This window comes from Astatotilapia calliptera, chromosome 13, assembly GCF_900246225.1.
Source record: "Astatotilapia calliptera chromosome 13, fAstCal1.2, whole genome shotgun sequence".
Classification (NCBI taxonomy): Eukaryota; Metazoa; Chordata; class Actinopteri; order Cichliformes; family Cichlidae; genus Astatotilapia; species Astatotilapia calliptera.
The window spans coordinates 15,075,231-15,083,553 of NC_039314.1; the positions used below are offsets into that span (position 1 = coordinate 15,075,231).

An 8,323-nucleotide genomic window follows, 5' to 3' on the forward strand; every position below is an offset into this window, starting at 1 on the left:
ACACCAAATTAGCCTTAACAATAAAACCAACCTAATACTTAATAGGCATCGATCAGTATTTCTGACTGATCAGGGGCCATCGGGACCCCTGTGGTGTCTGGCACCTTCAGGTTTGGCAGGGCCTGTGTGTTAGATTAGATTAGATTAGATGAAACTTTATTAATCCCTCAGGTGGGTTCCTCTGGGAAATTCAGTACAAGGTTGTACATTCAGGGTTGTGGTGTGGCATCTTGTGGCTCAGTTATATTCTGGCTTTTTCACAGTTTATAAGGCTGGGGCTGTTTCTCGGGCTCACTGTTGTTGAACAAGGTATTTGTGAGGGATTCTGAGTCAACAACCACGTTTAGATTGGTAATGATTAATGAATGCCAGGAGCCAAACACTTCGCTTCACCTGCGAGTGGTTTTAATGTTGTGGGATAACGATGTTTGCTGCTTCACGAGGGATTCTCCTTTACATGTTATGTAAGTGTGTGTGTGTGTGTGTGAGCACGTTCATGTAAGTGTCACTTTCGGCTGAGATTATCTAATGGGCAAATTAAGCTGCCAACGCCGGAGCGACATTTTGAACAGTGGGTTGCGTCTTTAATGTTTCATCGTTCTCGAGTGCTGGCAGATGTGCATCAGCTGTGATTGCGCCTCCAGCTGTGATCTAGTTTTTTTCACACTTAATTGTTAATGTAATAAAAAAAGATGGGAGGTCGCGTTATTCGACCGCAGAGGCAGAAGGATTTTCATAACCTTGTTAAAAAGGGAAAACGGGAGGAGGAAAGGAGACAAGGAAAACAATTTGAGGACAAGATGCTGTAAAAACAACCATGACTTTGGTAATGTTATCACTTAGCTGCCTCACATTTCACCCCCTCAGGGTTTCACTTGCTGTGAAGGGGACATGTGATTTAAATGATCACAAGCATCCTCCCCTACCTGTCCCCCATCCACCTCTTTAGCTACTTCAATCCTAATGGCCTGACAGGTTGGTTATTACCTCCCACTGCTACCGAATCCCCCTCTCCCCCTTCTCTTTAGCTGTGTTATGTTGCAGTGACAGAGCAGTATGATATAGGTTCTCCCAAAGAGGGAGCATGATGCTTGAGCACATCATGGTGCTGTGATGCTACTAGTCTGTGCAGGAGAGGATGGAGTATGTGCGTGCCGAGCATTCACAAATTCACATTTGCAGCGTGCATGCATTCATTCATGCGTGGTTGTACTCGTGTTTGCATTCAGCTAAAGTCGTACAGCTGTGACAACAGGACACCCAACGCATCAATCATCTGTGAGGGTTCACCGCAGATGAGAAAGAGATGGAGAGAATCTCAGGCATGCTGCTTCTTCGGCATTTATATCTACTCCTGTGGGGATTATTTATGGTCCAATCAGACCCCGGGTGTTTCCAATTCAACTCAAACCCAATCCATAAATTAAAGTAGGCCTTGAGAGCATAAAGAAATGGCCATGAGAGCTCTCCCTCTCTCTTTGTCTGACCTTTCCTTTTCATCATTTTCACTTCATCCTCTCCCATCCACTTCTGTCTTTATAATACAAACAAAACTGGCTGCGCATTTTCAGAGAGGAAAACGGCCATAACAGGAAACGCGGTTTGCAGGAATAAGTGTGCATGTGTGCCATTTCCAAGGGGCAGCCCCCCTATTCACTGACACAGCGGGATGAAGATAACAGTAAAGCTTGTTCTCTTGTTTCTCTCTCTCTCTCTCTCTCTCTCTCTCTCTCACTCACACACACACACACACACACACACACACACACACACACACACACACACACACACACACACACACACACACACACACACACACCAGCTCCTGAGGAAGAAAAACTGAGGAAACTCGTGTAAAGCAAATCACTGCATTCAAGTGGATTAACTGCACAAGTACTCAGATTAAACTATCAATAAATCAAATGATCATGCAGCTACACCGTAAGCCATACATACTCTAACCACGCAACTCAGCACAATCAAAGCACACTTTCACATAAATATCCACGCAGGTTTAAGCAAAATTCGTATTTTACGATAAAATTACAACTAAACTTCAACAACTACTTCTATTTCTATTTTTTCATGCGTGGACAAAGCATTTTGAGGGCGCTTGATAAAAGTCAAGAAGTCCTTAACCCTTCTGTTAAAATACAGCACAAAAACACAACACTCACTCAATCACTGTTGCACACTGCGTGATCTGCTCACCTTTAAAGATGTTATTTACAACCAACCCGTGCGGGGATATTTCCTTCAGCAGTGGGTATCTTGTGCGTCCCAAGCAGATGCAACTTTTTCAGAGAGCACCAACACGCCAGAAAAAAATCGACTCTGCTGTCCGTTCCCCGTAGTTACAGTCCGCTTCTTTTCCCAAAGCCGCGCAGTCCACGGCGGCTGTGATCTGCTGCTGATCCACGGCTGCTGCTCAGGTTGAAGGTGTTTGGTACTGTCACCGGCACAGCCCGATGTAGCGCTCTGCGAGGCGGGCTCACTCTGTGCTTCAGCGGGGGCTCGAGAAACGATCCACAACAGTCAAGGTTCAGGACAGGGACGGGGAAGGCAGGGGCTGTGAGAGGGGGGGCCGCGACATCCGATGAAGCCATTCCTTGACGCTCGTGCCTTTGCGCCAGTGGGGTTGATATACTGATATAAAAACCTCATTTAAAACTTGTAAACACTATCCACGTGCGAACTAGTTTTTTCAAGCTCAACGGAAGAAAAATCAACAGTTCAGAAAACTGCACATTTTTATTTTAGTGTTTGAAAGTAACTACTGAGCTTGTTGTTTTGCTAACTTGAATATTGTTCTAAATTATATAAATCACTTTAAAAGACATTCCTTAATAGAGTTTTATGTTTGTGTCTTATTATGCCATTGATTTGAGACAGAAAGTTTTATTAGCAGTTTTTCCAACATGCAAATGTGCATGTAAAATTCTGCAAAGACCAAAAGACTGTGTACATTTTGTCTTTATTGGACAGTTAATTGTTATTTTAAATTCCCTGCTCTCTGTTAGTTGCACTGCTTAAGATGTCAGTGGTCTAATCAGCCACCAGTGCATGTAGGTATGCAGGTGATATCAAGACAAGTTCAAACCAAGCATTAGAATGGGGAAGAAGGTGATTTAAGGGAAGTGTGTGGGTATTTCAGAAACTGATGGTTTTCTGGGATATTTCTCATACATTTGTCTCCAGAGTTTATATATAATTGAATTGAGAAAATATTCAATGAGTGACAGCTGGAAGAAAATGCTTTGCTGAAATCAGAAGTCAGAGAATGACCAGACTGTTTCGAAGTGATTATAACCAAGGTATGTAGAAGAGCATCTTTCAACCCAAAACATGTACACTGAAGCAGATAGGCTACTGCAGCAGAAGACCACATCTGGTGCCACTTATGCCAGCTAAGAACAGGAAACTGAAGCTACAGTTAGCATGGGAACATCAAGATTTGACAACGGAAGATTGGGAAAAACATTGCTTGGTCTGATGAGAAAAGAACATACATCAGTATCTTCTTAACTTAGGCTCACAGTGGGCTTATGTGGAGCTGTGTGGAGGCAAGGCCCTGGACAAGGCTAACACAGAGAGAAACAGACAACTTCATATTTCCACCTCCACACATAGGTCCAATTTAGGGAAAAACAGTTAACCTAACATGCATGTCTTTGGACTGTGGTCAGAAAACCACTCAGGCACAGGGAGACCATACAACTCCACGCACAAAGGCCCCTGCCAAGAGGGCCAAGAGGTTGAAACCTGAAACCTTACTGTAAGGCAGTAACAAAAAAGTCAAAAAATAAACTTAAAGAATGGCTTTAACATTAAAACAGATTACAAACCCACTTGTAACCTCGTGTCCAAGTAACTGAGGTTATACTCTACAGTAATTTGCAAGTATTGTAACTATTCTCCTGTGATTTAAAGCGTGTTTAAAACTGTTTGGTGAGTTTTTTCTAAGATATACTTAGATAAATATGAAAATGTGCTTTATTTTGGAAAATCTTCCCATCTTCTTAGCATGTGACCATGCAGATATTGCTTCACAGTCTAAACAACTAATATTTACAGCATGTGATGGGCAATATATGAAACAAAAGAATATTAGCCATAAAAAGTCATCAACAGTTGAAATACTACCTCTGAGCCAGCTTGTCTGCACTGAGCCCCCCACTTACTTACTTCTGTCCCCTCTTATGTCCTGGGAACACAATATAGGGTCTCCTCTTCTCATCACAATAGACTTCCACCTGCTTAATTCATCAATGAAACCGGAGCTGCAGGAAAGCCTGTCCTAATTTCTTAGACGTCGACATATGGGTCGGTTTCCACCAGATCTTAAGATGCAGAAATCAGTGCCAGTCAAAAGGAGCAGCTGTCAAGGTGTAATGTTATGTGATATACTGCAGGTAGCAGGGTCAGTTTACTTTAGTAGGGACATCTGGTCCACAGCATTAAAGGTTAAAGAAAGCAAGCATAATCCATTTTCCCCACACACAGTTGTCAAGAAAATAAGGAGCCTCTTATAATCATTAATGTAACAACCCTGAAGTGTGACCCTGGCTCTCTTAAACCCTCATTTACAGCTGATTCACTTATGAACCTATAAAATGCATTAAAATATTTGGTTATATGAGGTTGTCTGTGATTTTTCTTTTTGTTTTGTTTTTTTGCTCCTTCCCTGAGTTGTTTTTTTTTTTTTTACTCGGTGTGATTAAATAACTCATTAAGGTGTGTGCATCTGCATCCATCCATCTGCAGGGCAGGATTATATTAAAGTGCCGCTAAAAGTGTTTGTACAGCAAAAACCAAGGACCTGCAAACCTGAAACTTCCACCAATACTCAGACCCTAAAACCATATGTTGCACTGTAATAAGCAACTTAATATTTTTGCAATAACTTGGGGGAAAAAAGCAGGAAAACTCCTTAGCAGGGAGTTAATATTAATATATTTATTATTTTAATCAATTTAATTCATCTGCATCATTGCTCCACTCTTTTCACCTTTAGAAATGTCAGTTCTTAGACCATTCACCACCCCAAAAATGATTGAGCACTATCTACAGACTTTTGCTTGTCTTAACTTGCTCAGTAGTTTTCTTTACGTCAGTTTATTTAAATGTTGCCAGCGATTCAGGACAAGCAGCAGAGCATTCATATTATGGACTAACTCACTATCACTTCGAGATATCAGCACATGCACTGGTGTGTGCTAAACATTGTCTTCACTGCAACCTATGAACATCAATAACCCCTTAAGTCTTTGTTTCACTGGAACCAAAACCAGCACAGGCTTCCTTTGCATACTGGAAATCACACGTTTTAGATGCTGTTAAGATGGGTCAGTAAGTGTGCAGTGACATCCAGTAATTAGTGCTGTATGCAAAACATTTGCTTGATCAAACTTAAGCAAAGTATTGGAAATATGTGAAATCAGATTTGCATCTGGTTTTGCACGTTTGGTGTCACTTATGAGAAGGTGTGAGGAAAAAAAACACATCTCTAAAATCACTACGTCACCTTTTCTATTGTAAATTGTGCCCGTGTCACATTTTCAGCATTCAGTGCTACCAAATTACCATGCTCTCATGGTTTACTTGGACCCCCAACCACTGCTGCTTGAGGCTGTAATTCTTCCCGATGTTTACTTCTCCACTCTAAAAGTGTGACCTGGAAAAATTCCTGGAACCTTAATGCCATGGTCCTAAATACCTTATACTACTCAGATGCCAAAATGAGGAACTGCACTCCAGTCATCATAACTTCTTTTAAACGAGGGATAACGAATACAAATCACGGGGAAATTATATTTTTGAAAAACTCAAGGTTAGAAGAGATATGAAATGTCACTGTATTTCTGTTAAACAGAGGTTTAACTTTTGGACTCTGAAGCACACTAAAAGTGTTTAAAAAAAACGGCACAGAAACAACATATTTATTCAGTATTGTGATGATGGTTTAGTGTGAGGATGGTTTAAAATCTGAGATTTTATCTGTATCTGGACTTGGCATGAATGGTTTTATTATTTATTTGTTTTGTTGTGATTGTGTATTTAAATCTTAGGTTACAGATCTACTTTAGGATTAATTTTCCTTACACGTTGATTGTTGCATCGGGGTAGGTGTTATCGACACATTTTCCATTTTTTATGGGATTTCTCATGATTGTATTTTGTCATTTATGCTATCGTGGTTAAAATGAACTTTACTGAATGAAAAAGTAAAGACAAGAGCCTTCAATTTGTAGTTTATGAAGAAAATCTTTAAAAATAAAGTTCTTTATTAGATTGCATCTTCAACAGCATCAACCTGTTTCTTTGACGTCCAGCCAGCTCTCCTGCCAGAAGACAAAGATATTGAGGACTCCCGTCACTGCTGAACTCCCGCTAACCTCTCTCCTCTGCGCACAACATACCAATTTATTTTCTGTTCCAATGCCAAGTACATAACCCCCACCTCTCCTGCTCATCTGTCTTCAGACTGTCAGGTACGTCTGTTTCTTTTCATCTGCTCAATACAACTTCTTACAACTGCCCACCATCATGTCAAACCTATACACATACCCTATTTACCACAACACTCCTTTTCTCAACCCCTTTTTTCCTTTAAATCATCGCCATGGTTCAGTTCAGCTTCAGGCTTCGGCAGTCTGCAATGCTAATATGATTTCTAGCTGAAATGAATCGTGCAAATGTGCTGTAGCCTCTCCTTTTCCCCAGTGGGTTCCCATTTAAGTCCACTTCATTTGACTGGAGTGGGTGGAGGGGTTTTTAAAATTGTATTTATTCTTTTTTCTTTTTTTGAACTGCGGAGGATTACAGTGGACATTTTTCTAGGCTTGATGTTTGTGGGTGGAGTATCTCTTATTTTTCCAGCATCCAAAAAGCCCTGTTAGTTTATTGTCTCTTGCAGTATGCAAAGACTATGTGTGAGTGTGAGTGCGAGTATGTGTGTGTGTCCTGCTGCAGCAGTGTGTTTCTGCAGATCTCTGTGTGCCCAAGAGTGTTTTCTAAAAAAAAGTCCTTGCCCTCGGCAGGCAGCGAGGTTTGTACATGACAAGACTGTTTATTTCATAATAACAGCGAGGAGGTTGCTGCCTGTGCAAAGACAGAAAGAAGTCCCGCTCGTGCTATTGTTCTCATGCTTTTGACAAAAACTGCTTTAAGCATGCTTGTAGGGAATCTGGTGGGTCCACCACATCCATGTTTGTGTCCAGACTGAAAGATACAAGCAGATTTGGCTCATATATTCATGTTTTCCAGATGATTGTTGACTGGTCAAGACTGAAGTGATCCACACCCTTACTGTGAAGAGCATCACATTTTGTTTTTCAAATTGAAATTAATGTTGCTGTGCTTGGTCCCCAGAGGATAAATCCTAATAGGTTTAAATGAAGCTCCACCAAAGGAGAACAGATGTTCTTGATTCTTTTTTTTTTTTTTTTTTAAGAATGGGCCTTTTGGGCGGTGGCTACACATAGTGTAAGGTCAATCACTTTCCACAGAGCACAGGCCTGTTATATCTGGCCCTCTGAAAAAGGAAAGGAGGGGGCACAAGCCAGTGTAAATTGACTGGTAATTACATTGCCCCTTTCTACTCAGATGAACACATAAAGTCTTTCTACTAGAAGTCTTATTCACCTAATCCTACACACATGCATACACCGCTTTTATCAATGCCTAAGTGTGTTTTCATCCATACACACACTCACTCTCCAATGGATACATTGTGGGAAACTCAAGGTTCAGTAACTTTCCCAAGAATACTTCAGCTTGTGGACTGAAATGGATCAAACAACCAAGCTAGTGTGTTCCTTGTGCTGGCCCAAAGTCGAGATTTAAGGGGAGATTTGCATTGGAAGCTCCAAGTAAAATTTCTGCCCAGTCAATATGTGGATCCAAATAATTCCATACTGGACTGGTTGAGGCCTGGGTGGAGGTGAATGATCTGCTGTCACGACAAATGATCGGAACAGCTAAAAGGAGAAGAAAAAAAAGAAATAAAAAAAACCCATAAAAAACATTGAACTTTCTGTGTAGGAAAAAGTCAAGAGTCAGTCTCAGTACTAATTAGAAAATGTTACATCCTAATGCACTAAAGTAAGATGGTAAACAGGATGAACTGTCACAGTTTCAATAACAGCATTAATGTAAAAACAGCCATGATAATCATACAGGAAAAATCTGAAAGCCCCATCGAATATCAACACATAGCATAAACCCAGAAAAGTAGCAGCCTGGTGGGGTTTTTGTGAGCAGAGAAAGCTGGAGTGGAGTTAGACTGAAACATGCTGCTGGCATGCCGTTTGACTTAAGCCAA

General features: G+C 41.0%; 1 protein-coding gene across 1 annotated transcript in view; it reads right to left on the reverse strand.

Moving 5' to 3' along the window:
• LOC113034767 (leucine zipper putative tumor suppressor 2 homolog) overlaps positions 1–2,526 on the reverse strand; it is a 44,375-nt gene extending 41,849 nt beyond the window's left edge. The window contains exon 1 of the mRNA XM_026189765.1: positions 2,212–2,526. The gene's annotated coding sequence lies outside the window, so the exon portion shown is untranslated. The remainder of the gene's footprint in view (positions 1–2,211) is intronic.
• Positions 2,527–8,323: the final 5,797 nt, after the last annotated feature.